The 9,477-nt window shown below is 41.1% G+C and overlaps 2 long non-coding RNA genes across 2 annotated transcripts; both read right to left on the minus strand.

Annotated features, from left to right (window-relative positions):
* Positions 1-5,517: 5,517 nt before the first annotated feature.
* LOC119349491 lies at positions 5,518-5,953 on the minus strand. Its single transcript, XR_005169441.1, has 3 exons — positions 5,919-5,953; positions 5,655-5,821; positions 5,518-5,572 (listed from the first exon to the last, which is right to left on the minus strand). It is a non-coding gene; the product is annotated as an uncharacterized LOC119349491 (long non-coding RNA).
* A 2,003-nt stretch (positions 5,954-7,956) lies between these two features.
* On the minus strand, positions 7,957-8,657 carry LOC119349490. The gene is made up of 3 exons (XR_005169440.1): positions 8,475-8,657; positions 8,339-8,394; positions 7,957-8,233 (listed from the first exon to the last, which is right to left on the minus strand). It is a non-coding gene; the product is annotated as an uncharacterized LOC119349490 (long non-coding RNA).
* Between the last annotated feature and the right edge of the window lie 820 nt (positions 8,658-9,477).

The following is a 9,477-nucleotide window of genomic DNA, read 5'->3' on the forward strand; positions in this document are numbered from 1 at the left end:
CCTCCCACCCTCTTCTTCCCGGAACCTGAGTCTGTTTCGAGCATCAATTCCATTCGTGCAGAACCTCTTCAGTCTTTCGTAAATCATTTGAACCGGTGAATTCTCGTCTCGGTGGACATTCTTCATCTCTTTTCTTTTTCGGTGGACTCAATTCAAGTTTTTCGGGTTGATCATATTCTTTTCCTCGAAGTGTTCTCCTTGCTCATTTGCCTCTCGCCAGTTTATCATTCCGGAGCTCAAGACATCTCAAGAGATTCGTCTATGTTCCAATTAATTCGAGGTTGTCACCTCATTCAAATAGTTCAACCGTTCCGGTGCATCATCTATCTCTTCAACAATCCTTTCCAACGGTGTTTTCTCTTCAGTGGGCCCTAACCCACAAGTCTTTTCCCAGGATCTTACCTGACTCTTCTAATTTCCCGGAGCTATTCTCAAATCCTTTTCCGAAGTTTGACGTAAGTATGTATTTCATCAGTCAGATGCTTTTCCAAGATCGATTTCAAATCATTTTCATTCTTGGCTCAACCTCTTCGCTTTTCATTCTCCCGGAGTATCTCAGTAATTTTGGTGGTGTGTTTCCCGTCGTCAGTGAAGATCGAAGAAGAGTTCCTTCTAAGTCTTGTCCGTTCTCTCGAAGTTTCGTGGTTCTAGCTTCATATCATCCTCTCGAATTATTACATTTGTCAGTTATTCTTTTCTCACCCATCCGGAGTTTTTCAGGAGTTGTTTTTCCATTTCTTTTCACTGGAGGCCATCATTCCAGTTACCGTTCTCTAATTATTCCGGTGCTTCGTTCAAGTGTTTTTTTAATCAGATCGTCATCTCTTCGTTCTTGTGCATCTAAATCGCCTCGAGCATATTTGTTCTTCTAATTCTTCCCGGTGATTAAGTCTCTCTCATCAGTCATTTCCGAATTCTAACGGTGGTTCATTCAGATTCTTTTTCCTTTGTTATCGTATCAATTCATTCGTTGTTTCCAATCCTACGGGTGGTTCATGAAGACCTTCTCAAGTTTGCGACATGTCACTTCTCAATCCTTTTCAAGAAGAATAAGTAGTAGGCGAAATCCATTGCTAGTCATCAATTTAATTTGATGAAGGATAGGCATACAATAAATCTTATTCTTATTTCATCCAAGTGATTAATCCTTTTCTTCGGAGTTTGTTCATGATGAATAAATTCTAGTTCCAAGAGTTTTTCATCTTTTCTTTTCCGGAGTTCAAATTTCCTCGGTCATTTCGTCGGAACCTCCATCTAAATCATCGGAAGGCTCATCTTATTCTTTCTTCGTTCATTCTATCTCATCATCTTTTTGTCACCGGAGTTCTTCACGGTGGTTCTTCATGATTTAGTTCATTCTTCAAGTGTTCATCAAGATTCTTGTCGGTGGAGTTCAAGTATCTTTTCTTCTCGCGTCTCGAAGTGCAATTAATTCTCCGTATTCTTTTGAATTGGAGTTTTGCATTTCTTCATTCTTCTCAGATATTCAACTCCATTCAATCCATCCTTCTAAATTCTTTTCATTCAATTTCTCTTTCAGTTCTTTCCGAAGTTTTGTGTCATGTCTTCATCAAGTATCATTCCATCCTCTCAAGCTCATGTTCTATTCTTTCCTTGTTCAACCGGAGTGCTGCCTAAATCCTTTTAGTCTTATTCGTTTCTCATCTCGTTCTAACCGGAGTGCTTTCAGAGTCTATCGTGTTTCCATGAGCATTTGATTCTCGTCGTTCCTCCTTTCTTCTCGAGTGCTCTCGATTCTTTGCTTTTTCTCTTGAGTTCTTATTTCACCTCTTCCTTTTTCCCTTCCGTCTCGGTCCTAAGATCTCGGGACGGGATCTCTTGTTAGTGGAGGAGTGTTGTAACGCCCCGGATCCGATGCGTCAGGTGTCCTCCAGTTATTCGCCGCTGTTGCTATGTAATTTGCTTGCGTGTTGCATTTTATCATGTCATCGTGTGCATTTCATTTTGCATACGTGTTCGTCTCATGCATCCGAGCCTTTTCCCCGTTGTCCGTTTTGCAATCCGGCGCTCCTATGCCCTCTGTTGTTCCCCTTTTGTCTCTTGTTGTGAGTGGGTGTTAGACTTTCTCAGAATGGCCCGAGGCTTGCCAAGTGGCCTTGGTATACCACCGGTAGACCGCCTGTCAAGTTTCGTGCCATTTGGAGGTCGTTTGGTACTCCAACGGTTAATCGGGTAACCGTAAAGCCTCCTTCTCTTCGCAGCACAACACCTCTCCAAAGTGGCCCAAAACCCAGCAACCTCCCATCCATGCTCTCGGTCGTTCGATCACGATCGCGTGGCCGAAAACCGCTCCTCATTTGGACTCTCCTAGCTCCCTCTACCTATACTAGATGACCCGGTTGCGCCAATGGCGCAAGAAGCCAATTAGAAGCAATGTTAGTGAAGAATAAGTAAGAAATGTAGATGAAAAGATAATGTAATGGGGATTGTATTGCAGATAGTAGAATGACTTAAATTGGTTTATAGATAGTAGAATGACTGATATCAATTTACAAAAATACACTTATATATAGGCAGCCTCACAGCATATTTAGGCATCTTCTTAGTCTGATCATGGTCTTCAGAGGATATGTACGAAAAAGCAGAGTGCCAGTTGTCGGATAATGCTTGCATGGTAGACTTCCACACAGGTACTTGAAGGCCTATAAAAGGTGTTGGTTCCACTCTCAGACCATTTGGAATAGCCCATATAGTTATTATCTCCGGAATATCTTTGCTTTCATTGGTCCATATGACACACTTGTAGAACCATATATCAAGGAAATCTCATTTTTTCAATAACTTCATGTTTGAGCAAGCCCAAAGACCATGTCAAACCCGAAGTGTTTTGAAATAATTTGACTTCATTAGTAGAAGTAGGTTATAGCAACCACTTAGGGTACTACTTCAAACCCCTTAAGATGAAAAATGAAGGATCTTTGAAAATGTATACTTGAGCATGCATATTTTGTTATCTTATTCATGTAACATAGCTAGAGCCAAGTGGCGCAAGGTCCAAATTCAAATCCAATGTGTTTTGAAACAAATTGTGTTTCTTTAATAATTTCAAATTTTAGAAACCATTCAGGTGCATAGTAAGAATCAACTAAAAATGAAGTATTCAAACACCATTTTCGACTATTTATGCATATGGTCATTACATAGACAAATAAAAGAGGTTAGTGCCATAGGTAAAATGTACACCTAACATAATAAAATTTCACGTTTCATGGAACTACACTCCTTGTGAAAATAACAAAGTGTAGTATTGCTAACAAGCACAATGAAGGATCGGAGCAAGCAAAAAAGTTGGAAACTCAGGCAACATAGAGGTTGACAAAAAGCTCAATTTTTGCATATACATACAGTACATGTCACATTCAAAATTGAGATATACTGCAGATAACACATTACATCATCAGTATCAATCATGTGGGTTCTACTTTGCAATCACACGATTCAGACAGTTGTAAACATTTGTGATCACGATAGTGTGGTAAGTGTACATATCAATTATGTATCAGGAAAAGAATCTAGCATTAGTTCCCACTTCATTCAGAAACACATAAAAGGGCTAACAGACAATTATATGTCCACCCACCACTCCTAGCTGTGACTTCCTGAAAGGAATGGGAATAAAAAAGACATTACAGCCTCATGTCCCTTCCTTCTTCGGCTGTTATATTCGGCATGTTCTTACCTGAAACTACACTTACAATTATTTTTCCATGTTACAAGCCCATGAATTCCTCACCTGATAGATAATAATAGTTTCATATTCCAGTTTCTCAATGAGAAATGCATCAAACAAAATAAAGATGAGCATATATCTTCATATATTAGAACTTTGAATAATTAGACATAGAATCCTCTAAATAGAGGCGCTCATATTAAAATAAATAGAAACAATACTATTTTCTTAGTACTATTTGAGAATATCCATTTTAGCAGGTTATTGCATGGTATGGAAAATTTCATAATGGAGACATAACCTACTCTAGAAACCCATCACGGCTTACATGTGCACCCTCGCACAAGTAGTCAAATACTGAAGCACATATTTTTAGCAACTAATATGAAGTATCAGTATCAGTCTCAAACCACAAAGCCACATTATTTTATTTGTTTTATTTGGTAATAATGCAATATCGACAAAAAGCATCTAGTTGACGTCGTTTACAACATCTGAATAAGATCTATCAGAAACTTTGCATGTTTTCTATGGATATTTAGCTCTGTACTAACATGGTTCAGCCAAGTGAACTAATCACAGTATTGACTCACCTTTTTAGGACTGAATTTCAGCTTGTATCTAGACAAGTTGTGGGAAAGTCCCAAGCTCCTCGGACCAAGGTCCTGTGTGCCCAACCAAGATATAAGCTCACTAAGCTGATTTATGAGCCCTCTCATTAGCTCCATCACATCACTATTGTGAACGCAGCCAATTTTCTGCAAAAGCACATAAAACCTGTAAGCGGAACTGGTAATTCTACAGGAACAGCGCAACTAAGGAACCTAACTGACCAACTTCTCTTTTATAGCATTTCCAAGTTTAGAATCAGCAATAGTTAATGTTTCACCATCTCAATGCTTCAGCTCAAGCAACTACAATAAAGTTATACTGTGTGAGTTAGATTGAGTTAGTAAATGAAAGTATACAAAATATAAGAAACATGACTGAGAGGCATATGAATTATCTCGGCAGCTTGTCAAGCACATTATATCGCCAACAAAAATTACAATGGATATCACCAGGAAGAAGCAGGTCAGTGTCCAACTAAACCATTCATCCTCTCATTATTTTGAGCACATAGGCTGACAAAAAGTAAGTGCAGTCATGAATAAGCTGATGGAAAGTCCAGTATTCTAGGTAATCCACTGCGCAGACAAGATATCATCTATGAGCCTGCTTAAGTAAGTTCAGTTGTGGAGTGTTCCTTGTGCAGTTCATAATAGAAGAAGAAAATACAAAACATGGTATCAATGGTAATGTGATATTTTGAATACTTAATTAGAGGTTAATGAGAATTAACAATTAGTGATTACAATTATATGAATAAGTTCAGTTGCAATTGAAGTCATTTTTGTTTGATATGAGGGTAAAGTTAATTCAGTTGGGGATAGGTCACCATGTTGGCTGGTCAATTATGCACACACGGAAAGGGATGAAATATCTGAAAATGTAATAGTTACAGTGAGGACTCAAGAAAAATGTACATGTCCTCCTCTTTTTTTTGGTTTCTCATACATCTCTTTCTCTCTCTCTCTCTCTCTCTCTCTCTCTCTCTCTCTCTAGAACTGGCCAGTAAAATAAAATCCTTTTTATTGAAATCTCAAACATGTTTTGGTTATTTCTGCAACAACAACAAAGTAATCACTATCAAAGAAGAGAGGGGGTGGAGGAGCTACCATACCTGTAGATGGGCTGGTGAAGCTGAAGTTGCTGGCAAGATGGTGAGGTCGCCGGCAAGGAGACCCAGCTCTTCCCGAAGACACCGGCTCCCACGTGCTGCTGGGATGGGGGGCGCCAAATCCACAGAACGCCACCCTCGCTGGATGTGGCCACCCCATGCTGTAAGCCTCCGTATGCAACATCAGTAGTCTGAATATTCATCAGGTAGAAAAAAGGCAAATGCAGAGGAGTTTAGACTTACCTACCAACACCATGGTCTACATACCCAATTGATTAACTATCTCAATCAGCATACACCCAAATTAATTAATTGGATTCTATTCGTTGCGGAAAGGGAAATGAACAAGAACAAGTCAACTGCTCCATCTGTGTTCTGCCTTCTGCTTGGGCTCCTTTCTCAATCACCCACTACAAAAGTAAGAAATATTTTCGCAGAAGGCATGAAGACGATTAACAAGCCAAGCAAACAGTAGCAGGCACACTAAATAGTGATGTGTGGAATTACCTGTCACGAAACGAATTTACGTCAGGGATGTCCTCATTGATATGCCAAAAGCAGGCCAGGCTACCAATGAGCCCCTTGTACTTGTTGGAAAGAAACAATAGGGAATAAAATATCGAGGACATGAACAGAAAGAATCAAGAGTGTAGTATAGGAAGCATCGAAATAAATGTCCCAAAAAATAAATGTCCCAGCAAATGACTGAAGCTTATATGCACATAGCAACATTAAAATTTGCAGGTATTTCTTGGTACAGACCAGACCTACGGAATCTATAACAAAGCATGATTCAATCTATTTCTGCACATGGAAATGAACACCATAACGAGAAGGTCAAGTCTATACCATCCCATTGGTTGACAAACTATATCGCAACCTCTGAATCAGACGGACACCATGCAAATGCGACAACAACCAATCATTGAATCTAAGCTTGCAGATACAGTCACACATAGATCGCAAGAGTGAAAGAAGGGATATAATACCTCTGGAGATTTGCAACCTGATGCTCGACAGTCTCAGCCAGTCCACTACAGGGCATCCCTTAGCAGCTCTGTAGGCATAGTTTCATTTTGTGAAAGATGGCATTTTCCTATAAGGTTTTAGAATCCATACCAATATGGAAAAATCGTGACTGTGAAATCTCGCCGCAGTTGCTGAGACCATTGCGTAATGCATCTTCTATAAGGTACCAAACAACATGGATACTTGACCTTATGTTCCTAAAGAAAGGAAATTCGGTACTATCAAAATCCTAAAAACAACATCAGACCAGTGAATGGGATTGAAACAAAACCTAAGCAATCAAATCTTATCAAACTCTCATGCATACCCTTTGAGAAAGAAAACCGTATATCTTCAGCCAAAGCAAACAATTTTTGTTGCTTAGGTTCTATCTCAAACTAATAATATTTAGAATTTGTAGCCAACTCATTAGGATCAGGTTATCTTATCAGTATTTATCCAGTGGTATAACTTGAATATGATTATGAAGGGCCTCTGGAGAGGCCAATGTGTACTCATTACAGAATTAGTTCAGGAAAAGTAAGTTGAAACCAATGGAATACAATTGTATCACTTCACATACACCAAGAAGAGCATAAATGAGTAAACGAATAAACATTTGCTCAAGGAGACCAGATCCAATGGCTAAGCAGCTGTAGCATAATAGAGCATAGTATTTTCATTACCTCCCCTATTTCTGGCATCAAAGTCATTTGCCCTCCCTCCTCTCCAAGAAGCAAGGACACAACCAACAGTAGCAAAGGACCCCTGTGAAAGGCAAAGAAAAAGAGTCATACTGGCTTGAACCAATCAAACATAAGAAATGCAAGCAGCTAACCAAGGAAGAACACCTAATTGTGAGTGTGTTTTACTGATAATCTAGATCAAACATTGTTAAAGCAACAACCTTAAACATTACATTGAAGCAACAAATAGAAAGTGCCTACATGCTAAACAACGGGACCACTTAGCTTGATGCGGAAATTAGAGATATTAGATTTTGAAATTCCGCAAGCCGTGGTCATGATCTGAAAATTAGGACTAAAATATAATTATGAACATGCATATATCACACTTGCAAAGAGAGAGACAAAGTGCAGTTATAATTATGAACACACATATATAACTTGTGACACATGACAACTGCAACACCAAACAAAAACATGGCTTATTGGTTACCTATTTTGAATTTCTATCATCTCAAATCTGTACAGAACACAAAATTTTAACTCCATGAGCCACCATTGTAACCATTTACCACATGCGTCCCGCCATAATGCCATGAACTAAATTAAGGCATCACCTGCTGTAACACATAGGGGGAAAATACTCAGAGTTGAACATGACTGAGCATACATATACAATGCATACTACTGATATTTATCACAGTGGCTGTACCCATTTCTTTCAAGTAATTTTCTTGTCATACTGAATCTACAATCTGACAAAACTGCTTGAGTGTACTGAACTTGACTATACACATGTGTGATTTAACACTAACTTTACTACCGGTTTGATTCAATTCATCATCATGAATTTGGTTGCCACTATACACAGCAGCCAGACGATCACCAACTATTACTATGATTAGCTTTAACAAGGGGACAAATAGTTTAAGTAGTGGTTAGCTCAACAAGAATCTAAACAATCCATGGCATTCATCTCCTAAGACACATCCAATAGTTGTGAAGAAACAGTTACATCAAGGTGGGGATTGGAACAAGGACTGAGAGAGATGAGGAACATACCTAGTACAAATACAATCTCGGTCCTTTTTTCTCATCGTTGATTACCACCGTTGCCATTACGAACACCTACAAAATATGTGTTCTCAACTCCTGAATATCCCACGAGAAATAGAAGCAATCAAAGATGAAAGTGGACTTAAATTCAAAGAGATGGAGAGAGAGAGAGATCACCTTGTTCTTCACCAAGCTCTTCCTCCAGATTCATCCCCTTCTCTTTTTTCTTAGATCTGCACACATATGTTCAGAAAAACAATAAATCAAGAAGTAAAAACTGGGGAGGAAGATGACTCGGATGCAGATGGACAACCTAGACTGGGGACATGTGACGACGGCCAGCACCGCCTGGAACTCCGACCTTCCTGCTCCTTTCCTCATACCAGCGCCTCATCCTCCCTTGCTCCATGCCCACCACAAAGACCACGCCACCCTGCTCTCCTATGGCGGCGACCTGCGCCTGATCCAGACGCACGGCGCACGGCAGCAGCGGATCCAAAAAATATCCACCCCAAAACTAACCTAAACATCAAATCAATTAGGATTACTGCCAAGAATTAGAACAAGGAAATGCAAAGAAGAAGGCACATACATGGCTGAGGGTTGAAGATGTGCGAGCTCTCGGCAAAGGTGGCCATGGAAACACCTCCGCCCTCCCGTTCGTCGTCGCCGGCCATGACGACCTGGACAAGCTTGTCGCCGTCGCCGTCGCCGTCAGAGAAGCTCGGCTCCACACCAGCAGCTAGCGGGCGCCGACTTGGGGGAGCTGCCGGCGAGGCTCTAGCCTAGGTCGGAGAGGCAAGCAGGGGATCCGGCATCGAGGAAAGAGGAGATGAGGGGACGAGCAGGGAGAGGGACGGGGCGGCGTGGGAGAGAGGAGGGAGTGAGCGAGGAGATAAGGCGGCTGCTTTACTTTTTCCTTTTACCCCTCGTCCGTCTAGGGTTTCTTGCTTTTGTTACGCAGAATTGAAGGAAAGGCACGTCATTCTTTTGACCCACACATAACGAGCCCCACTTGTCATTCGCTCTTCAAACAGCCATGGACGTGAAAAAAAAAACCGACGGCCCACCACACGCCAGCAGCCAAAAGGGAGCTACAGGGAAGGAATCCAGCGGCCGAACGAGCATCGCGCACGCGGGGGCGCTAGAATGGCGGGTAGTGTAGGAGCCTTTATATGTTAGATAAATGCCTCCCCCTCCGAAATTCCGGGTCGAAACCCTAGCCTCTTCCTCCTCCTGCCGCCGGACATGTCCACCCCGCGCCGGACACGTCCAGCGCCGCCGCCCGCGCCCACTCCGGAGCCGCCACGTGGCGC

The sequence above is a fragment of the Triticum dicoccoides genome, chromosome 1B, assembly GCF_002162155.2.
Source record: "Triticum dicoccoides isolate Atlit2015 ecotype Zavitan chromosome 1B, WEW_v2.0, whole genome shotgun sequence".
In the NCBI taxonomy this organism is placed as follows: Eukaryota; Viridiplantae; Streptophyta; class Magnoliopsida; order Poales; family Poaceae; genus Triticum; species Triticum dicoccoides.